Source organism: Phaethon aethereus, assembly GCF_964289735.1.
Source record: "Phaethon aethereus genome assembly, chromosome: 2".
NCBI lineage: Eukaryota > Metazoa > Chordata > Aves > Phaethontiformes > Phaethontidae > Phaethon > Phaethon aethereus.
In genome coordinates this window covers 40,796,214-40,820,476 of record NC_138582.1, presented here as the reverse complement: position 1 = coordinate 40,820,476, position 24,263 = coordinate 40,796,214, and positions in this window count along the sequence as shown.

The window sequence follows — 24,263 nt, the reverse complement described above, 5'->3', positions numbered from 1 at the left end:
GAATTTTTAATAAAAAATGTGAAAATTGATGGCTTATGTATATTCCACTAAACAAATCTTTTATGAATTGTATTCAATAAAAACTTTCCTTGGTTCCTTAGGATTTTTTTTTAATTTAATCTTGTTTATGTGGTGAAAAATGATGTAAATTTGAGAGAACTTTCTGAAGTGAAATGGGGGGCAGAATTTTTTTGTAGCAGTATTTTTTTTTTAATTTTAAGCAGCTTTAATATTTAGTCTTAGGGTCTGGAATCTTCTACATATTGAAAGGAACTAAGTGCCACAATTCTATTGAAATTCAATTACATTCAGGAGCCTAGTCCCTCTATAATCAGTCATTTGACTGATTTAACGTATCAGTCAAAATTAAATTGATCAGTTGCAATAGCTGGTATGATAATTCAGGAGAATTTACTACCAGTATATGCTATTTCAGGAACTGTCAGCAAGTTTAAAGGAAAAGAAAAGAATATTCAATAACTGAAGAAAATCTAGAGGTGTACGGAAATGTGTCCATTTATCCCCGGTCTTGTCTTGTCTTGTATATCCAAACTGAATTTTATGAGAGCTTTGTCCTGGATGGCATTTGATTTGTGATGTTTAAGAGCTCTTACCAAAAGAAACTTTTACCTCTTTTCTTCCTCTGTAGCAGTGGCAAGCCAAGTGGTTAGTAAGCGAAGCTTCTTAGGCTGGAAAGGGGAACAATGCTGTTAGACTGCATGTTTTTAGTGGCCAGGCTGAAATGAACTGGCTGTGCAACGGAACTTGAAATATTTATGCACATTTAAAGCGCCAGCCCAGCCTAAAGCAATGCTTTGAAGACAGAAGTGCTTACTGTGAGGTGACATGGCTTCCTACTCTCCCTCGCTTATCCTCCTGCGCTTCTGCATGTGCGTTGGTAGTGTCAGCTTGGCCCTGCAATGTCACCAGCCCTGCAAAAGGTTTTGTTTTGAATGTTGCCAGACTGATGCAAGTGTGGAAGCACTGGAAATTGCAGCGAGCCATGAATGGTGCCGTGAACCGCTCCCAGCCAGCTGGACATGCTGCCTTTGGATGGTGTCTTGAGAATGGGCAGATCTTGGTCTCCTTGCTGATTCAAATCAGATGTGAACCATTTCTTTGTGTCTCATGAATGTCCACATGACAAACTTCCCACCTGCCATCAACATTCTCCTCTGCACCCACCCAAGTTTTAAGGAAAGTTGAACTTGTCTGTGGCTTTGAACGCTAGTCTTGTACCTCCACCTCTAGCCCTCTGACCATCAGCTTGTGGCACGCTGTGGGAAAGCTATCACATTTGTGAGCCTGGAGTGAAAGTGCTCTGGGTTGAGGTTATGCAAAACCTAGATGCCGCTGCTCAAGCTCTGCAGAGTCTGCAGAGATGTGGGCAAACTGTCCAACTCCAAGCTTCAGGATGGCACATTGCACTAGAAATAAACCTGAGGTAGACTGTGCCTGCTTGAGGGCTTAGAAATGCGACCAAGGAGATTTGATCAGAACAAAATGCTTTTTTTTTTATTAAGAGAAATGCCAGAAATTGGGAAGAAAGTCAACAAATGTTTCTGTAGCACTGTTTTTCGTCTCTCTCTCTCAGTTGTGATACGCCGCTGGAGCCTGAACCCGGCAGCGCGGGATTGTCTGGGTAGCGACTCACAAACCGGTGTCAGCTGTTGGCTTCAGCAGGCCCTGGGACCCAGCAGCCTCTCCCACACTTAGAGCTGCTTGCTCTGTGTGGTGGGCATATGGCGGTGCCACCCTCCCGCGCTCCTCCGGGCTCCCCTCCCCAGCCTGATGGCACTCGGCAACGTTCGGACTAGCGAGAACTCGTCTCTGCTGCTCAGGTCTCTTTACATTTCCTCTTGAACTCTGTGCGTTTGCGGTTTTTGTCCCTGTTTCATTAACAAAGTGCTGAGAAGGAGTTAAATAAATTGGGCAGCGCGCGTGTGACCGCGGAATTACGAAAAGCCCTGGCTCCTCCAACTCGGCAGCTGACGGGGGATTCGGGGGGTGCGGGGCTGCAGATGGCAGCACGTTATTACAGCCGCAGGATTGACGAACGTTTGCTGCGGAAATCTCTTGCCCTTGCCACGGAGACTGACCTTGAAATGCTGCAGAATTCCTGGGGTGGATTTCTGTGCGCCTGTACCAAAAGCCTGAGTTGGTTGGAGGTGTTTGCTTGCTCTGCCCGGTAGCTGTAGGGATGACACTGTGAAAGGGACTGTTGCAGACTACCTGCGCACTCTCTGTGTTCCTGAGTTGTCTAAGGGAATGTATTTGATCGCATGAGTCCATTTTTAGCTGCGGCTGTTCATCTGATATCTTTTCCTTGCTATGGTTAAAGCTGCTTTTATGCCTCTTTATCTCTTCCTTAACCTTCTAAAAATGCAGGATGTCTGGGAAGGTGGGCAAAGAAAGAGAGAGTGTGAAGGTGCTTGTTTCTGCCCACCAAAATGATCCCTTATTCTGCTGTTTCCCTGCTTATAACCATTTCTGTAACACAATGGTTGAAAACATTAAACTTAGCTTTTATATACCATTTAAACTAGACTTTTTTTTTTTTTTTAACCAGGAAGCACTTATTTTTTGCCCATTGGTAACATTCCAAACAAAAAAGCCACATTTATCACTGGCAAAACATTATAACAAAGTCTTAAAAAATCATAAGTCAATATTTCTTGGTGATTTATGATGCACTCCTGTACAAACAACCTGAAGCAACTTACAGAGGTAAGTCAAGGAGAACATTGTCACCGCAGAGAACTAACTGATAAAATTTAACAGAAAATAAGTCTGAGGAAAATGTTGCTCAGGAGAGACAGCAGACCCTTAAAGAAGTTACTCTGAGGCCACAAGTAAAAGCTGCCCAGCGTGTGGGGAGGCTAGACACAGAGTAAATAGGCAAGTGTGGCCAACTCATGAGTGCTCATATGACCTTGAGCAAAAGCAGGATCTTTGCAGAAATGGAAAACAGATCAAGTTGCTAGACTTGTAGACTAAGTATGAAACAATGAGATTTGTCTGTAAGGACAAAGTCAAAAGGGCAAGATCAATAAATCAAGATGGGTATTACAAAGGGTGTAAAGGATAACAAGAAATTATCTTATGTTGTTAGTAAGAAGACAATCAAGGAAAAATTGTCCACTGCTCAAAACAGAGGGAAAGCTATCAAATGTGATGGAATCTGAAATTCTCCAGTTCCTCGGTAACCTTGACTATGCTCAGGTTATTAACACAATTAACAAAAAAGGATGATAAACCTGAAGCACTTCTCAGACATAAAGAAAGTACAGGTTAGAGAGAATTCAGAAGACTTAGATCCATGCAATTTGAAAATATCTAACATTTATCCAAAGCCCCTTAAAAAGCAAAATGAAACAGTATCCAAAAAGTGAAAGGCTACCTTTGATATCTCATGAATAGTAGTTGAGGTTTTAAAAGTCTGGAAAAGGACAAATTAGGTTTCTGTTTTCAAAAGGGATAAAGAAGGAGCTTATGAATTAGAAACCAATGTAATTTCAATGCCTGGTAAAACAAACAAACAAACGAACATAAAATTATTATAATAGCTATTTGCAAGTACCTAGAAATTAATGAGATGCAATGCAGTCATCATGGAGGGTTGTTGGGAACAAAGTGCATCAAATCAGTCTGATATCTTTCTATTAGTGACAAACATTCTGGAGAGGGAGAAAAAAAAAGATATTCTAAGATTTAACTTTCAGAACTCAGGCCTCTGATATCAACTTGCATGGTATTTAAAAGAAAGCTACAGATTCACATCCTGGTCAAAACTACTACAATGCAGGTACAAACACTGAAAAATTGTGCTGAAAGTAGTTTGTTTTCAAGTTAGAACATTGTGTTTTGCGTTGGTTTGGGAGGCTGTTTTGTTCCTGTCCTAAGGATGTCAACTTGCTGAATGTTTTGATTTGTTATGTGGCTAATGGAATGAAAAGTATGTTTATTAAATCTATGGATGACATCAAGGCAGGAAGACCTGGAAAAGTCCTGGAGGAGAGAATTAGAATTTGAAATGAGCTAGGGGAAAAAGTAAGATACAATTCAATTCTTCAAATTCTACTTTTAGGCATGTATAATCAGCCACATAAATACAAGGAGGAAGAACAAGCTCATCTATAGAAAAGGATCCACAGGATATAGTGGATGTAAATTGCATGAGTCAACAAGCTACCTGCTGTTGCAAAAAAATGCAAATGTGCTGTGATGTATAATCTTGTCTGCTACACACGGTCTTGAAAGATGAACAGTATGTTGTTAGTTTTGGTCACTGTTTGAAAAAGGTGTTGACTGACAAGATAGAGCCAGGAAAATGTTCTCTAGAAAATGCCTATACTGATGTCAAGAAAATATGTTCTCCAGAGAATAATTTTACTTCCATTTATGTCTTCAAATACAGAAAGAAAAAATAGCTTCTTGAGGAGGTTAGGGTTCTCATTGGTTTTTCCTGTATGGGTAAAGCAAGAAGTAATGATTTTAAGTTACAGCAAGAGAGACTTCAATTAGGACTCAAGGAAAAAAGTAAGGATAGCCAAGCCTGGGAAGCAGCTTTCTTGAAAACTCATACGAACTTGTCATAAGAAGTCTGTATGATATTGGGAAGCCATCTGTCAGAAGCAGTGCAGGAGCAGTAGGCTAAGGGATGAACCAGATGAAGCCTAGAGGCCTCTTCCAGGCTTTCCTTTCTAAGTTTTCACATTTGCTCTTTGAAGGATGAAGTGTTTAGAGACAAATGAGAGTCTTAGGAGCAGGTCTTCCCTCCCACAACATACTGCTACACCCAGGGTTTTTCCAGGAACTGTCTTACAGTCATCCTATTTGGTCAGACTCCAAGGAATTAGCTCAGTTTCTTCCTGTTAATGAAAATTAACCGTTTCAATAAACCTCCTTAACCTTGGGTTTTTATTGAGCAGGATATGTTGGAATGGGCCTAAACTTAGGCTAATATCAGTGACAAAAACCTTTAGTATCAGGTCTTTGATGCTGATAAAATTTATAGACTTTTACTTTTATTTTCCTTCTATAAAACAAGATTGAAGTTCCTCTCTCCTCACTGTGAGGTAGGTATTGATTGTTGCCTCTTATATATGTAGTATATTATAGCAGGAGTCAATAAATATCAGACCTTCTCCTCTCTCATGCTACAGTAAGAATTTGGGGGAGGCAATGAACTACAGTTTAATCCCACACCAGATATTTCGGTGATGCTTACAAGTAGGGGAATTTTCATTTCTATGTCTAACATATTCTCATGAATGGTTTGGATTTGTGACATTATTAAAACAGGTTAAAATCTACTATTGTTGTTGCTGTGTTATCTTTAAGTAATTTGTTATAGAATGAGCCCATTAACATGACTCGGTTTACAGCCTAAGAGTTCAGCTGTAAGATTTTGTAAAGACGTTGTGGGTTAGATGTTTCTTTGCCTTTTAGTTATGAATAATAGATGATTTCTTTGAGAAGTACATTGCTTCTAATTTAATAGAAAATACTTTGGTCATTGAACTGGCTCTTTGAATGTTATATTGGCAGGCTTGAGAAAACCGCAGTAGGCTATTCAGATGAAATAAATAAAGGTACACATATTCTGTATGATGATTGCCATTATTATTCTTATTAATAATCCCACTACTCCCAGGAAATACTACAAGAAAGACATTTTTGCCACAGTGTGATATGACTCTGTTCTATAGTCTTTTTCATATCTGGAAGAAATGTCATACAGAACAGCAGCCACACACCTTAAATTAGAATCACAGAATCACAGAATCACAGAATCACTAGGTTGGAAAGGACCTTTAAGATCATCAAGTCCAACCATTAATCCAGAACCACCAAGTCCCCTAAACCATGTCCTGAAGCGCCACATCCACACGTTTTTTGAACACTTCCAGAGATGGCGACTCCACCACCTCCCTGGGCAGCCTGTTCCAATGCCTGACCACCCTCTCAGTGAAGAAATTTTTCCTAATATCCAATCTAAACCTCCCCTGGCGCAACTTGAGGCCATTTCCTCTTGTCCTATCACTAGTTACTTGGGAGAAGAGACCAACACCCTCATCGCCACAACCCCCTTTCAGGTAGTTGTAGAGAGCGATAAGGTCTCCCCTCAGCCTCCTCTTCTCCAGACTAAACAACCCCAGTTCCCTCAGCCGCTCCTCATAAGACTTGTGCTCCAGACCCCTCACCAGCTTCGTTGCCCTTCTCTGGACACGCTCCAGCACCTCAACATCCTTCTTGTAGTGAGGGGCCCAAAACTGAACACAGGATTCAAGGTGCGGCCTCACCAGTGCCCAGTACAGGGGCACAATCACTTCCCTACTCCTGCTGGCCACACTATTCCTGATACAGGCCAGGACGCTGTTGGCCTTCTTGGCCACCTGGGCACACTGCCGGCTCATATTCAGCCGGCTGTCAACCAGCACCCCCAGGTCCCTTTCCGCCGGGCTGCTCTCCAGCCACTCCTCCCCAAGCCTGTAGCATTGCATGGGGTTGTTGTGGCCAAAGTGCAGGACCCTGCACTTGGCCTTATTAAACCTCATACAGTTGGCCTCTGCCCATCGATCCAGCCTGTCCAGATCCCTCTGCAGAGCCCTCCTACCCTCCAGCAGATCAACACTCCCACCCAGCTTGGTGTCATCTGCAAACTTACTGAGGGAGCACTCAATTCCCTCATCCAGATCATCTATAAAGATATTGAACAAGACTGGCCCCAGAACCGAGCCCTGGGGAACACCACTCGTGACCGGCCGCCAGCCGGATTTAACGCCATTTACCACAACTCTCTGGGCTCGGCCATCCAGCCAGTTCCTCACCCAGCGAAGAGTAAACCCGTCTAAGCCACGAGCCGCCAGTTTCTCCAGGAGAATGCTGTGGGAGACGCTGTCAAAGGCTTTACTAAAGTCCAGGTAGACAACGTCCACTGCCTTTCCCTCATCCACTAGGCGGGTCACCTGGTCATAGAAGGAGATCAGGTTGGTCAAGCAGGACCTGCCTTTCATGAACCCATGCTGGCTGGGCCTGATCCTTTGGCTGTCCTGCAGATGCCCTGTGAGCACTCTCAAGACCAACCGCTCCATAATCTTCCCTGGAACAGAGGTCAGGCTGACAGGCCTGTAGTTCCCAGGATCCTCCTTCCGGCCTTTCTTGTAGACGGGCGTCACATTGGCAAGCCTCCAGTCTTCTGGGACCTCCCCTGTTAACCAGGACTGCTGATAAACGATGGAGAGTGGCTTGGCAAGCTCCTCCGCCAGCTCTCTCAGTACTCTCGGGTGGATCTCATCAGGCCCCATAGACTTGTGGGTGTCCAGGTGGCTTAGCATGTCCTTGACTGCTTCCTCCTGGATTGTGAGGAGTACATTGTGCTCTCCATCCCTGTCTTCCAGCTCAGGGGGCTGAATATCCTGTGGATACCTGGACTGGCTATTAAAGACTGAGGCGAAGAAGGCATTAAGTACCTCAGCCTTGTCCTCGTCCTTGGAGACAATGTTCCCCGCCATATCCAGTAGGGGATGGAGATTCTCCTTGCCTCTCTTTTTGTTGTTAATATATTTGTAAAAACATTTTTTATTATCCTTTACGACTGTGGCCAGACTGAGCTCTAGCTGGGCTTTTGCCTTTCTAATTTTGTCCCTGCTTGACCTAACGAGATCCTTGTACTCTTCGTGAGTTGCCTTCCCCTTCTTCCAGAGGTGATAAACTCTCCTCTTTTCCCTGAGTCCCAGCAAAATCTCCCTGTTCATCCAGGCTGGTTGCCTTCCCCGCCAGCTCTTCTTACGGCACATGGGGACCGCCTGCTCCTGCGCCTTTAAGATTTCCTTCTTGAAGACTGTCCAGCCTTCCTGGACCCCTTTGTCCTTCAGGACTGTCTCCCAAGGGACTCTCTCAACCAGTGACCTGAACAGGCCAAAGTCTGCCCTCCGGAAGTCCAGTTTTGCTGACCCCTCTCCTTACTTCACTCACAACCGAGAATTCTATCATGTCGTGGTCGCTAAGCCCAAGACGGCCTCCGACCACCACATCTCTCACCAGTCCTTCTCTGTTTGTAAACAGCAGGTCCAGCAAGGCACCTCCCCTGGTGGGCTCACTCACCAGCTGCATCAGGAAGTTATCCTCCACACACTCCAGGAACCTCCTAGACTGTTTCCTCTCTGCCGTGTTATACTTCCAGCAGATGTCCGGTAGGTTGAAGTCCCCCACAAGAACAAGGGACAGTGAATGCGAGACCTCTGCCAGTCGCTTATAGAATGTCTCATCCGTCTCTTCATCCTGGTTGGGTGGCCTGTAACAGACTCCCAGCAGGATGTCTGCCTCATTGGCCTTCCCCCTCATCCTTACCCACAAGCACTCTACTTGGTCTTCACAATCTTCGATTTCTATGCAATCAAAACACTCCCTAACATACAGAGCCACCCCACCGCCTCTCCTTCCCTGCCTATCCCTTTGGAAGAGCTTATAGCCATCCATTGCAGAACTCCAGTCACGAGAAGCATCCCACCATGTTTCTGTGATGGCAACTACGTCATAGCTGTCGCGCTGCACAATGGCTTCCATCTCCTCCTGTTTGGTGCCCATGCTGCATGCATTGGTGTAGATTAGAGTAAATTAGAGTCCAGTGAAAGTGGTTATGTTGAGGAGTTCTGAGAGACAGAGGTACTAATTTGTAGAAAGATAATTAAAGAAAATCTGCATGCTGCATGTCATCTCAGATGTTTGGCTTTTGTGGTAGGCCATGCAAGCTGGATATTGGAGCCCAGGCTCTCCCTTCTCTTCCACATTGCTGCTTTTGTGACAGAGGGCTCCTGATTTGGGGTTTTAGATACCTGTAAGAATAGGTATCTCACCTAGGTGAGATATAGGTATCTTCCCTTAAGAACAGGGAAACATTGTGCCAATTGTTATTTTTAGGGATGATCATACTAAAAATCAATATTGTCCCTTTGATCCATTCCTCTGTAAACGGGCTTTTTTTCAGCAGACAAAAAAAGTGTGGGCTGGTGATGTTAAATGTGCTCTGCTTTCACTTTTGTAAATATTTAGTAACCATTTGGCTTGTTCGTTTGCTCTCTCCTGTCCTCATGTGCATTTGATGCCCTCAGAAACTGTGAAGGGAAGGTGGGCTGAGAATGGTTTTTTTTTTTTCTGATTTTGCAAAATGACAAGCTTGCTGCAGCAGTACTGAGATGGTCACTAGAAGTGTCCCACATAGACAGTGCTCAGCAAATCAAATTATCATTTCTTTCTCAACAACACCAGTAGGAAGTATTAATATATATTTAAATTGTGCATTTTACCTTCACATTCATCTGCTGCTGTGACACCGGTCTTGTGCTTAACTTCTATGGTAAGCAATTTGGAGAAAATAGGAAGAGGCATATACATCCTGGATGGTTATTGCCTTTCCTTTATTTAATAGTATGGCCAGGAAATGCTGCAGAGAGGTACTTTCTCTCTGATACTCAGTTTTTATATCATGGTCAAAAAGCAAATTACTAAAAGGTCAGGTAGTGCATGGTCTCCCTGTAGGTCAGCTCCTGTGTGGTTAATACCTGTCTGTGAGCTGTTAGTGCCTCTTTCACTAAGTTACCCCGCATGGACCATGTGGTAAAAGATGCACATTGTCAGTCAGTGACTGAGAGATAACTGGCAAAGTGTGCATTTACATAGTACTAACTTATTCATAGTGTAGTGATACTCACAAGGTAGGCATGTTTTATCAACAGAGCAACCACTGCATACTGAAGGCTCGATGAAGTTAGAAATAAAGTCTACATGCCATAGAAACACTTAGGGTATCTTCATTGTCTTTCATTTTATTCACAGTCCTAATAAGATCTTAGAACCGGAGGTGGTTTTGCTGTATTTCTCTTTCTATTGGCACCAAAAAGGCAAACATTAATTTCTTTACTGAACCTAGTCCAACATTGCTGACCTTCTCCACTATTTAAGCAGGACAGATACAAAATGCAAGGCCTTGGGGTCCTCATATTTAGTGCTTGAACAAGAGCCAGGTTATGTTACTTAATTTCTCTAAGTGGTTGGATCCTTTATGGCCTTTTAAGAATAATGTCATCCATTGCATGTGCTATGCTAATGCAGCTGAAGTATCAGAACCTACTTCTTCAAGAGCATCTCTGTTGCCATATACTTATGTCAGCAATTCAGATAACTCAAGGAAAAGCATATGCAAAGCTGTTGTGAGTCTTTCCTAATAACCTGCTGATTACCAAAATGAGGATTGCCTTAGCTATGTGTGAAGATGGTGATAAGGCATATACAGTAGCCTCCTGGTTAAAGTAGGATGGCCACGTACAAGTTTCTCCATAGCTTAAGGGAGACTCTTTCCAAGGAAATATCTTAAACTGAACTATTGATGGCTCTAGGTTGGGATTTTTCTCCACTTTTTTTTGACAGCAGGCCACTGTACTGTCAAGGAAGCCAAAATTATGGGACTGACAGATGAAGGTATCTCCACACATGAACAAGCAAGAGGCAGCCTAAATTGTTGGCCTGGGGCTTTGGGTGCTGGTCATCTTTCTGGGGATGGTTTCTCAGGCAACATTCACATCGGAGAGCCTCCTCCACCAGGTGCAAGACCTGCAGAAAGGAGTTGTGGGCTGGGCATGCACCCCTCACACAAGTGAGTATCTTAGGGCTGCAGGAGAGGCAGGATTCACCCCTTCCCTGCCCCGTAGCTTTTTCTACTGCCTGTTCAGATGTTCCTCTACTCTGCATGCTGACTTTGGTCAATTCCAGTCCTAGAACTGTGGCCACAATTTCTAGGCAATGTAACTGGTTAACCATGGTGATGCTTACATCCATATGTGACTATGAATGTTGTACACAGCAGCATAGAGACTCCATGAAAAAAATGAGCATTTTTTGTTAGTATGTGGTAATAACATGTATTTTAGAGCGCTAGTTTTAAACCCCTGTGTAATTCTGAAAAAGGAAAAATAATGTCCCCATGATGATTTTGATTTCACTCCCATTGCCACAAACTCCTCATTTAAAAACGAGTTATCAAGTAAGAAATATAAAAAAACCAAAATGAAGCGTAACACAATCCTTTCTCTCCTCCATCCTTAGAATCTGAAACATAAAAGGTATTTTAAGGAAAGCTGTCAAGGTAAAAAAGCAGTGTCATTTGCATTCTTCTGGAAAGATAGGAATTTCTGTACTAAAACTGCAGGGATCAGAGAAAAGAATTGATTTTTCTTCTTTTCTTTCAAGGTTTTTAGTTGTATGCATCTATCTTCATTATGTATGTAATGTGATTTCATGTTTTATATCCATATAGGCAGTTTGGCCCTGGTCCTGCAAAGTCGTATCTTTTATATCTTTCACGGCTTTCTTGAAACAATAGGTGCTCAGCATTACTGACACTAAGACGTTTATTTAGGAGCAGAACATTGCATACCTCCTGAAAATCTTGGTATTGCTTCAAAGTGGAAAAGGAATGTGTCTGCATTAAGCAGATTTAGTGGGCTGGGATTGCATTCAGTGACCTGTTTTCCTACACAGAAGCTGGCTAGTGTATTTTCCTTTAGGGTTTTAAAGTAGCTAACTTTTCGCCTTTGGTTGTGGTAACTGAATACTAGAGAGTGGGAAATGAAATGTCAGGAAGACTGAAAAGAAGCACTGTATGTCATTCTTTCTTCCCATATGGAATTGAATAATAAAGTATTATTTTATTTACATTTTGACTTTTTCCTAATTTTTTTCATTAAACTGTTATCAGGACATGAGTGATAATACGACTTTTGAAATTTAATATAAAATGTAATACCCTAGTAAGACAATGCTGAATCTAGTAATCTTCCATTTGGCTTTGAACAAACCTTACTTGCTGCTGTTCTTTTGGTGTTTTGGGGTTTTTTTTCTTTTCATTTTCCTCAGGCTTTCTGATGTTTTGAATGGTTGCTGCTGAAGCTCTTTTGTGCTCAATCAATTCAATGTGATGCCTCTCTTTTGCGGATCTGATTATTGACAGTTCTTTTTTGCTGGGCTATCAGGTAACTTGACACCAGCTATATGGTGGCACTGTCCAAAAGCGTCACCTTAGGATGTAAATCTCTAGTGACACTTTAGTGACTCAAAGGACAGAGGGGATTAATCTGGCTGCAGTCTGGCCTGAGGTTTTGCAATTACTGGGGACCTGCCTTAGGTAAAACATACAGGCTGTGTCACTGCAGTGCTTAAAACATTTCAATCCTTTCTACAGAAAATGTATTTCTTTTGTATTTCCAGGTTTTTTCCCCAAAATTAAATTATTCTTCTTTTACATCTTTTATAAACATTGTTAATGTTCACTGCATCACAAATTAACAGGACCTGACTATGTTTCAAAATCGCTTTCTTGCCGTTAAGGAACTACAGTAAAGAGCCAGACTCTCTCTCATACTGGCACGGTTTGTGTTTATTGGAAGACAACTCTTTGTGGTAAATCCTCATCCTGTTAAGCATCGATTAACTTGAATGGAATTAATCTTTGTCCATTTATCACTTTTTATATTAATTAGTACCTTGAGGTCTTGTCGGAGATGGCACCATTTGAACTAATCAATCCATAGAGTGGTTGTGAGAGGGGGTCCGTGCCTCTGCGAATGCCCGGGCTGGAGAGACCAGACAAACGGTGGGAGAGGCAGCAGTGGGGTGACCTGACCTACCCACAGCACCTCACTGCTACCACAGGGACAGACCCCATCTCCTCCTCTTTAACCCAAACTCCACTCTCTTCCCTGCTGTTTTAGTACAGTAGTTTTCCCCACAGGGCCGTAAGCAAGGAACTGGGTGTCTGAATGACTCTGGAGAGCCCCGGTGTGTTTACCACGTGTTCACTTTTGCCCAACCATGAGTTAAAATTAATTCTGCAGAGGATTTCTAAAGATCTCTGGTTATAGTCAACATTGTTAATATTAGGTCAGCTCTCTTTTATGCCTTTTGGATGCTGCCCAAAGCCCTGGAACCCCCATTTAGATCTTAAATTTTTCCCCTGAAAAATTCATTTATTTGTGCTACTCTTTACCAGGTCTTAGATCTGGGGACTTTGAATACTATTCAGAATTGGATCAGAGTGAAAGTTATCAATATCTACATCCAAACATGAAAACTTTAGTGTGCTACTTTTGTTACTCTTTGTCATTATTTTGGCTGGTAATGAATACAGACTTTCAAGGGCAAAGAGGTAAAATTAGGCTGTGAAACGTAGAGGAGAGATTGTGCTGCATGAAAGAGAAAAGGAGAAAAGAAAATCATAAAGCCCTGGGTTTGTGAAAACTGCTCTCAATATATGTGGAAACAGTAACAAAATCTGTGATAAAATAGAGCTGACAGAAATGTGATTTTCTTTTTCCAGGTGGCCACGTGAATTTTTCTATACAGCTTTGTCATGTATTTTATCTGGTACCACCAGACTTCTTAACACTCTCAGTTCACTTGTGAGACTAAACAGTTCCTTCAATAGACAATGCTGTACTTTTTGTAAGAATCACATCATTCTCATTAATTTTAATGAGTATTTAATGCATCTCAAGTGTGTTATTTTTACAACCTGAAATTTGTGATGGTTGAAGGTTTAGAAGCGTGGATTTTTATTATTATTTGGCCTGCGCTGCACTGTAGAACTGGCTCTTCCTGGCTAAGTGGTGGAGCAGCACTGCATAGGGTATATCTTTATTCCTTCTGAGTGAAGAATGAAGGGTCTGGCACATCTGTGCCCTAACACAGATTAGTGAAACATACAATTTTAAGGCAGTCACAAGGCTTTTACAGTGATGTCGTCTTCGGTTTAACTGAACATTAGAGATTCCCAGGGAAACAAAGAAACTCAGGTTGTCAGAAGAGTGTGATTGTCCTGTCAAAGCATCAAGTTCCATTGATGTTTTCTTTCCATTATGTAATATTTGCCTGTGTTTAGTTATTGTTTATTTACATTTCAGAAAGATGGGCATCTTTCCCTTATCTCATGTCAAAGAGTTTTACTGACAATGTCAGCCTTTTTCCAGGTAGTTGACCACTTAATCAGAGAAAGCCACTTCCTTAAATTATACAGCTGGATTTGGTACCTGTAATTTAGATTATATTGACTTGATTAAATTTTGCTTTCATGTATTTTCACTGGCAGAACTTTCTGTAAATAGAATAAAGACCTTTCGAATTTGCCTCTTGTTTGATCAGGATATGTTGTTCTCCCCTTGCATTCCCCACCCTTCCTATTCTTGATCAAACTCTAGTCCAAAATTAGGAGTAACAACAAGCCAGCCAAAACCTAAATCCAATCAGCAATGCAGATATTAAAAGTAGGGACTAATATCGGGGCGGGGGGGGGAATCTTCCCTTATTGCCATTTACAGCTTAGGTCTGAGGCTGAGTAATTACTACTGCAGGGTAATTTAATACTCTTTTATTAACACTGACTTACATCTCAGAGAGGAGTTCTGAGATCCAAGAGGACATCCATTTTCTGTGAAATACTGTCCCATTTAAGGAAATTAAATAGTAATCTGCAGTGTAATTGCAACAACATAAAAGAATAAAGATGGAGTAACACTTGATCATGGAATAATTATTGGGTTTGTGTTTTTTTCATTCTTGTGTCCATGCTAATCAAACTGTCCAGTGCTTTGGTTGCACATGGCCTTGCTTTTCTGGCATTCTTTACTAGCCTACGTACTTTGCAGGTTCACAGTTAGTTAGACAAGTGGAGAAGAAAGTTTCTTTAATGCTTTATTGCCACTGGGGTCCTTCTCTATCAGTGGAGCTGACTATGGAAGACTTCTGTAATAAAAGCCCAAAGCTGCAGCTTATGACCATAGTATCCAGCAAGGTCGGAGTTCACTAATGCATGTGTTGAGTCTTGTATTCAGGCAGTTATGCTGCTGGCAAAGAGGAGCATATTAAATGGTTCCAAAGCAGTGAAACATAAGGATTTTTTTGCATGTGAATTTTCATTTTCCACTAATAATAACACATCACTGGCATTATGGTTATCTCAAGGTGGTAATGTTTCCCAGCTACTACACCCTGCATACCTGTACTGAAAGGAGCAGTCGCAAGCAAAGATAAACAATCAATTGGTTGAATTACGGTTGCAGAAATAATTTGTTGAATCTTGTGAGACTGAAAGTTGCTCAGCTATATTAATTCAGATAGGTCCAAGTGGCTACCTCCAAGTCCAGAGTATTTTTCCATACATCTGAGATTTGATGTCTCCTCTGGCCCTAACTGGGATGTGATTTGTGGGTCTGAAGGAAGTTTCTAGGGCTCATGTGAGCTCTGTTACTGCAGGGAAAGAACATAATCTCCATGGCACAGAGAGAAGCTCTAGGATCCACGATGCAGCTGCAGAAAACAAGGGTTTGCGCTTTGCAAAGGAGTGACCTGTGCTTACCGGGGCAGGACTGCTGCTGGGAGAGAGGTTCGTGTGTGCCCCCACCAGCAGGCACTGCCCTGATGCTGGTGGTGTGAGTCTGGGGCCAGAGGGTGGGAGGGTCTGTTGTGGGTGAGGGAGACTTGCAGTACCTTCTCGTCCCAGCATGGACCAGCATAAATTAGCTGCAAATTCTGGTATGAAAACTGAATTGTGAATTTAAACTGTGATTATAATCACAAGATGGAGGTTGGGCCATTGGTCTTTCTAGCCTAATATTCTATCTCTAGCAGTGGGTGAGGGCAGATGCTTAGGGAAACATACAGGAACATAAGGAGTGAACCTTCCCCTGCTAAACCTGCTCAGCAGTCAGCAATTTAGGGATTATGCAGTTCAGCACTCCACTCAGCAAAAGAATAAAATATCTAGGAAGATCCCATGTTCTGGACATCTGTACAGGCTTTGTGGAAATGGAGTGATTAATTTTGTTTCACCAGAGGTCAGTTCAGGCAAAGCAATAGAGATTGTCGTATTCAGAAATGAGAGGACTTGACTGGGCAATAAATAACTCACTGCTGTTTAATATTTGCAATACAGCAATGTGTAGGTACTTCAAGGGAAAAGGGGCTGCTATCTTGGGCTGTATGTACACAGCTAATAGAGAAATCTACCCCCATTTCTGGCATGGCGTAGTTTAACATTCACAGTGCGTGCATATCAGCAACCCATCGGTCTTCAGTCAATCGCAACAGGAGATGCAGAAAATCAGAGGATGATCATTCAAATAAGGACCAATCATAAAACTGCCTTCTCCAGTGAAATGGCAGGAGAAAGATGGAGGGGAGAGATGCTTCTATCATTTGTGACAGTCATAGCTGTTTGCAATTGCTTTAACGTTGCGCACTATAGCTTCAAACGTCCAGAGAAAACTTGGTGCAAAGCATGCTTGTAGCCGTCATTCTGTAAGGTGCAATTGATATAAGATGTTACAGGAGACACGTGGATATGTGGTTGCTGCTCTTTTGTTCTGTTTGCCTGCACATGTGTGGGAAGTTGAGTATTTTTCAGGCTTAGGGAGAAATGGCTGCATCGCAGTCAATGAGAGTTAAGTCCTGGCGTTACTGAAAATCAGTGGTTAAATCCAGCATGTAGAAAGTTGTTTTTTAAAAACAGAGCAGAAATCCAATTTGAGATTTCTTATTACTAACCTTGTGCAAATATAATTTCTCTATACAAATTATCTTCACATCATGTCAAAAGTGAGAGAGTATTGGGATAGTTTTCCCCCAGAGCTCTGGCAGAGTTTTTCATCAGCTGAATTTTATCATTGTCACTGATATATTTTTTTATCCAGGATTTTTCTTCACCGGAGTCTGATAATTATGCTGACTGGTTTGGTGACTATTTCCATGGGGAACTAATCTAAGAGCACTGTTATTCTTCTCACTTGCAACTGCAGTATGTTTTGAACTTGTAATGGAAATGTTGGTGCATTAAACTAATACCTCTGTGGAGGGGCTAGGAGGGGAGAAGCTGGACCACAACATTAACTTTTTCCAGGTTATTTGGAGTTCAGATTCATGAGTAAATTGGAACAGTGTTTTGGAGCTTGGGATGCAGGACAGCATATTGGAAATGACCTCGTAACATCCTGCCTTGCAGAGCTCGAATAATATTAAAGCAACATGGACTTGAAGCAGAAAAGGCAGTTACTTCACTGCCTGGGATGGGAGTTCCCAAAGCTTTGCCAGCTTTAACTTCTGGAGAGAAGATACTGCCATCCCAACTGACCTTCTAATGACATTGTACAGTTTGGGAAGCAGAAGAATTGTGAAGGTTATTAGGAAATAACACTGCTGTGCTTGAAGAAAATAAGAGATTATTTTAATATGAAGTTTTCCTTGAAGTTTTTCCCCCTTCTGAGGTTACTGCCCTTATCACCCCTACTTAGTGGTTTTGTTCTTCAATATTTTGAGCTCCTTTATGACTTTGTTTTTTCACCAGGCATCTTATTTCTAGCTGAGTATTAAGGACGACTAATAGCTGAGTATTAAGGACCACTAATTATTAGAGGCAGGCAGTACCGTAAAACAATAGGAAAATTAATTATAAGAGAACATGAAGTAATTCAGTTAAGCATAATAGCCTTAAGGCGGGTGAGCACCAGTGTAACCAGACGTGCAGTGATTCATCTGCCTGCTTTTAACAGCTACCATTCAAATTGAATTTAAATACTGTAAACAAAAGTCTTTTCGTGGTGTGCTTGGAGCTGTAATACAGCTGCAAAGTTCCAGAGGAAAATGCTGCATTGCAGCTCTCCTTCTGTTTCGCAGCAAATCTCTGCTGGCATGTAACATGCAGAGGAGGAGCTTCAACACAAGCAGGCTGTTTTCAGCTTCATTATGCAGATCAGCCGTCTCTATCATCCACATTATAAAAACATCTTTAACTTCCTTTGGGGATGGAGACAGAGCGTGCAGGAAGAATGGCGGGGGGTGGTGGGGAGAGGTCAGACAACTTACACACTGATTTCCCCTGGTATTACTGTTCCAGTGTCTCTCAAAGTGCAGTGGTTTTGTCTTTTGTACAGATCCAACAGATTTTGATATCCACGTTGTTTAATTTCAACTATTGCTTATCACTGGGATTTAGGATTAGACTTCATGGTGGCGTTTTGGGTGAGTCTGAAAGGAATATTCTGTAATGTTTTAGCCAACAGGCAGCCCTTACTTTACTGAACGCTGTGATTCATGGCTGGTTGCTGACACTAGGGAAAGTGAAGACCTTCCAAATAACCTTGAAACAGAGCTGACCGACAGCCTCTCACATGCTTTTAAATATGGGGGAAGGGGCAGGTAAAGAAAGGAGGAGAGATTTAGGAGTCCCATGTTTACAGCATTCATGTTTAGTAACTTGCCTCCCAAAGAAAACTCCCTGGTTGTCTGTAGTTTCTTACAATCGTTTAGGAAAAGAAGGAAAAGCTAATGCGGCAGATAGATAGCACCAGACTGAGAGGAGGGCAGTCCTGGAACGGTCCTGGAGAACAGATTTGTGTAAATGGGATGATTTAGTACTGTGTCATAGCAGGTGAAAAATGGGATTTAGGGGAGGATTCTGTGAGCCTCTCAGCAGGACCTGGCAAAATGTCAGGGAGGAGAACACCAGGAACCTGCAGGACAAGAAGTAATATAGGAACTCCCAAGGTCCCATCCTACCCAGCAGAGAGTGAGTACATTATCCCTTCCAGCAAGAGCAGATTGAAAATGAAAACAGGAGAGCTACAATAGGACTTTTTGCCATTGACATGCTGTAGGTTAATAGGGAATATTCTGTTGCGTTCCAGAAAGCTCAGATATCCTAAAAAGATTCTCAGAGGTCTTCCTCTCTAGATTTCAGCAAAGCAGATTGTGCAAAATGGAAACCTTGTTTGGGAAAAAAGGAAATGGGAATGGAAAGCTTTTAAAAAAACAAACAACAAACCCACAAAACAAACAACGATCCAAAACCAAAATACAAGAGCAGTAATGCGTAACCACTATCTCCCAGCTATATTTTCAACCTTGTCATGTGTCTTCCTCTCCCCCAAAATAATTTATTGTACTTAAATAGAATTAGGAATCCAATATATCCTGAAAAAGGTGGTTTTCTTGCAAAAAGGAAAAAAAAAACCCAAACAACAGAAAATGGTTTCTAAAGGTAGAGGAAGGAGTTTGCACACAGAGCTTTTGTTCTTGTCTGTTTTGCAAGCCAGGCCTTTTGTGGGCTCATGCGAGTTCAACTCTTGCATTTGAAGCCGAATGCTGAATCCATTACAGGGCTCTGGTGAGCCTGCAATGAATTCTAGTCATTCCTAGGAGGATGCTCATGGCTCAGTTAACAAGGTTGAAGTTGCCTGGCCCCAGGCTACATCTCCTATTTTGGGGGGGAAATAGTACAAAGGTTGAAATCACTTTTTTTTCCTTTGCCTGTCTCTTAACTTTTCATCAGGGATGCATCATTTTTGCTACACTATTAAAATATTTACAGAATTGTTGGGAAACAGAAGAACCATTCAGACAAAATATTCATAATCTTCCCCCATAGATTCTGCATCCAAAACTGCTTCTAACAGTGCATTAATTAATTAAAGTACCTTTCTTATTGTTTTTTAAAGTATCTGTCATTGCTGGAGTTCATCTGCTGTTGAAATGGTAGCTCTGAAGAAAAAAAGTACAATTATACAATATGAGTATTGTTTTAAGATTAAAAATAGAGAAAGAAATTGCACTTCAGCACTCTTGAGAATCAGTCTGAGTGCTATAATTTGGATACCCAGACTAGACAATGGCTCTTCCCATCTAAGATAAATGAAGGTCTTTGGTCCTTCAAGCTTATTGCATTTAGCATGCAGTAACGGTGTTTCTCATGCTTAATCATGGACCCCACTCCTTGTTTAGATAAAAGCAAAACTAATTGTTGGAAGAGGATAAGAATTGCAAAATATATGTGTATGTTGAATACTTTCATGTGGAAAATCTGGTCTGGCAAGCACACTGTGTTTGGTAATTGAATGCAGGAAGCAGCAAATATGGTTAATGGCTTACTAGTGTTTAGGAAAGCCGCGTAGGAAAAAAGGTGTGTGTTGTTCCCAGAGGTTATGAATGTCTTTGCTCGAGTGATTCTTTCACCTCAAATGTAACTGTAGGTCAGCTGAAACTATTTGTAAGTTTGTGATAAGCTCGTTGAATCCATTTGACCAAAAAATATGGAGAGAAATTTAAAAAAATTTTTTTTTCAAAAGTTTTTCACTTTTTTTAGTAGTTTTCCATTTCCCAAGAAAAACTTGACCATTTTGGCATCATCCAAAACAACTAATTTTCCCACTTCAAATTTAGCCAGGAAGCAAAATTATCATCTTTTTCACATCGCTTTAATTGATCCCCATCTGGTAGCACCTGATCCTTGCCAGGAATGAAGACTGAGGAGATTGTAAATTCTCCAGTCTTCATTTTGCAGCAGAGGTCACTTGTAACTTGAGACTCAATTGTTTTCACACACAAAAGCATTGGATTCCTGAATTGTCAATGGTAAGAACAAAGTCATTCTCATTAATTTTAATGGGAATTTTAAACATACTAAGGTTTTTAAATAGATCCCTTTAAGACATCTTTAAGTGTTCTTTGTTGAGAAAGGTTACTTCTTGCCAAGCAAATATCTCTTCAGTATTTTTCAGATGGACAGATGAATCCAGTTCATGATGATTAGTTTCCTAATGTTTTGCAAAGACTCTCTGTATTGTCTACCACTGAAGGTGCAGCAGGCAGGACAGAAGGGTGGTACAAATGGGAATAACATCAGAGCTTGAAACAGAACTGATCTTCAAGAAGCGCTTTGCACCTTGAAGCATTATTTTCTGAGTGAGTGTGGGTCTTATAGTGTCACAACTTAAAGCCGTAGAAGTGGCAGAAGCAAAACTTAAAAGAGAAGAAATAGATATGATGACTAGACTGAATACTTTTGTAAGCTGCTATAGAAAAAATGTCAAGATCTTCTTACCTGGTAAGTGGATGTGATAGACAAACAATGCCAGTTTGATATGCTTTTTGGAAGATCTACAGCTGGGAAATCTTAACTCACGAAATTTGTTCTGATGAAAAAACTCTCAGCTGTCTGTTCTCCGTTGCTATGGAAAGGTTAAGAAAACCAGGTACTCTATCTTCTAGTGAATTGACAATTTGCCTTAGAATGGTTTTTCACATTGACATTTGTATTTAAACTTACCAAACCTGCATTTTCCTACAGTCTATTCCATACTGCAGTTTTTGTTGTCAATTATATAATTACTACCAGTACTGGAGTCTTTGATCAAGTGAACAGTTGTTACAAGTCTTGAACCCACAGCTTGACTCCTTCTGGGCACTGATACCACTTGAAAACATCTGAGTTGAAAGAGGAGTTTCAACTGTACGCAACTCTCATCAGAAGCTGCTTACACGGAATTCAGTGGTGGAATTCCCGGGAAAAGTTGGTGTCTGTGAGACCAACCCAAATTAAGTGCTCTTTAAAAATCTGCCTTCCTGAAGTCCGTAATAATAAACCTTGAAAACAAGAACACAGGGGCGATCTGAGGATGTATAGCTAGAAGCAATACACAACACTCCCTTCCCTAGCAAACTATTTCCAGAAACACACCCAGCTGAAAGGTCAAGTGGTTTAGAAGTCCATTGGTTATACACCTTTGAGAAAGGAAATGAATTTAATTCAGTAGAAACATATTAATGGAGTGAGCAAAAGAAAAAAGAAAGAAATGCCAACATATCACACTCCTTTTGTGGAAAGGTGATCACAACAGCATTGTCTCAGCATGGCACAACTGCACAATGAGACCAGTCAGCAAGATGATAGTGCAAAACCCCTAGATATATAACACAAAATACTTAAAACATATTTTAAAAGTAACACTTGGATAAAGTAGACAAGCAACTTTTTAAAAGAGCTTACTTTTTGTGTTGCATATCTGCAAAGTACTGTGGTCACTGAAAGTAACTTCTCACATAAATTTATTGGGGATAGAGCTTTTCTTTAGTATTAGGTAAATAAATGTCTCAGAAGTTGGTTAAGGGACTGAGAATAATATACTTGTATTTTCATTAGTGTGGCTAGCTCTGCACTGGTCACTGTGGAATATTAAATATTGGAAATCAATAGGGTAGCTGTATATATATAGTACGCTTTAAGTGTAATTATTAATACCTAACTCCTCTGCATGTCTACATTGACTTCAGCAAATGATTCTGGTTTTAATGTTGATAAATGTATAGTATGAACTAGCTGGCTTAATTAAAACTGTTGGGATGGAAAAGCTTAATGCTGAATATTTTATTCAGGCTCACAGCAGGTTCCATGAAAGTTTCTCCCAGTCATTGTAAAGCCCTGAAACATACGCCACCACTCAAGGCGAGGCAAGGGATATGTCAATGTTTCAAGGACCCACACAACCTGCTGTGAGGCCAAAACCTCGCGCAGCCATAAAGGAAGACAGGAACTGCGGGGGGCTGTGGGGATCAGGCCAGGGTGGGGGCTCCTGTCCCCCAGGTATCTGGGGAGGTGGCGGGCCACCCCTCCGCCTGCCACTGCCTCCCAGGAAGGCTGCCCGGTCCTTCTCTGGGTCAACTTGTGCCCTAGGTCATTTAGGAAGGATGCTACATGGAGAAGTTGTGCTGCTACTAGCTATGAGGTTGTTGTAAGTTGAAGAAGGAAAAATTAAATTTGTCCTGCCCTGTTGAGGAGCTTTGGGCCAGTCCTGATTTGCCCTTCTTGTCCTCATGGCTGTTTCCTGTTGTCACAACATGAGGGTGCTTCACAAGAATGAATAAATTTTCCCTTCCAGGAAGATATTTTTAGGGACCCGAGGCACATCAGGATGTACTGAAATGGAGCACAGCGGAATTTCACTGGTTTCAAACTTCAAACCACTCAAGCAGATTCAGTCACTGTTACAAGTCCTCGCCTTGACCTAAAGCACTCATGAAAACTGTATCAGAGCCAGGAACCAAACCTTAGGCTCCCTAAATATATAGAGATATGGGCAAAACCACTCTGATGAAGTATCTATTGTCAAAAAATACATGGCCAATGTTCATGCCGTGATTTTTGTCAGGCATGACAGTTTTGGTTGGGGAAAAATAATGTTATCTAGCTCATTTTACTGTTGCATTTCCAAAATTAAATATTTCAATGTTTCAAAAGTCTCTCTAATTTTTCATGTGAAAATGTATTTCAATTTAGTTTTTACAAGCCTATGTAGCACAAATTCAGTGAGCTTCTTCCCTTATGCATTAAATGAAATACATTGAACTTAATAATGGTCAGCATTTTGGACACCTTATACAGGGGAAAAAAAAAGTCAAGGAAAACACAACCAATTGTTTTCTTTCTTTTCTGTTGATGAAGTAATGTTTTTCCAAATTATATTTTTAATTTTTTCCCTACTTAGGGTATTTCAGACTAATATAGTCTCTATTAAATTATGCAGTTCAATCATTTTCTTTGGCGTTGGATCAGACACAGTTCCTGTAAGTTTTGGTATGAAATACTTTATAGTTGATCTGTGTAGTCTTTCAGTGTGCCAGAATATAACGTACAATAAAATGAACTTCTATCGGGTTCCCTCAGGCTACTGTTTTAGAAGCTATATGTCCACTCACTCTCAATATCACTGTAAATAAAAAATTTAAAAAAAAAAAACAAACAACAAAAAAACCAGAAACTAGTCGCCATAGTTATGCTGAAGGAGAATAGTTCACTCAAATTAGATTAAATATTTATTTAAAAGAATTCCCTGAAACAATAGTGGAAGAAAGAGGAAGTACATGGGATTTGGCAAGAGGGGAATGTTGGTAAAATGAGGTATCACAGACTTGGATGGTGTCCAAAGGTTTTTGTGCTGAAGTCCTGCAAAAGGATGCCTGTACTGATCTTGTTCTGAGTAGGCTCCAAACCAAGTAATGATCCAACCTGTGGATTTAACTCTCCTTTTAGCATTATCCTTTTGACAAGGACTTGAGATGTGATACTATTTCTGCAAATGGGTCCTTAACATCCAATTTCCCAAAGCCAGGGTGCTGATTTCCTTCCACAGGAAGACAGCACCAGAGATATATGGTTGATCAAAATCGCTGCCATAACTTGCATCACTATTTTGAAAGCACTTTGGAATTAAGCAATGATTTTCACAGTAAACCACAATCATCTCTCTCCTTATCCTGGTCTCCCCTTACAATGGGACATATGTTACAATGTCAGCTCATTGTTTTAGTCACATTCAAACTTTACCAGAGGATCAATTATTTGGTTTCTACTTAGGCAAAAAAGGAGTTTTGCCTTATAGGCAGCT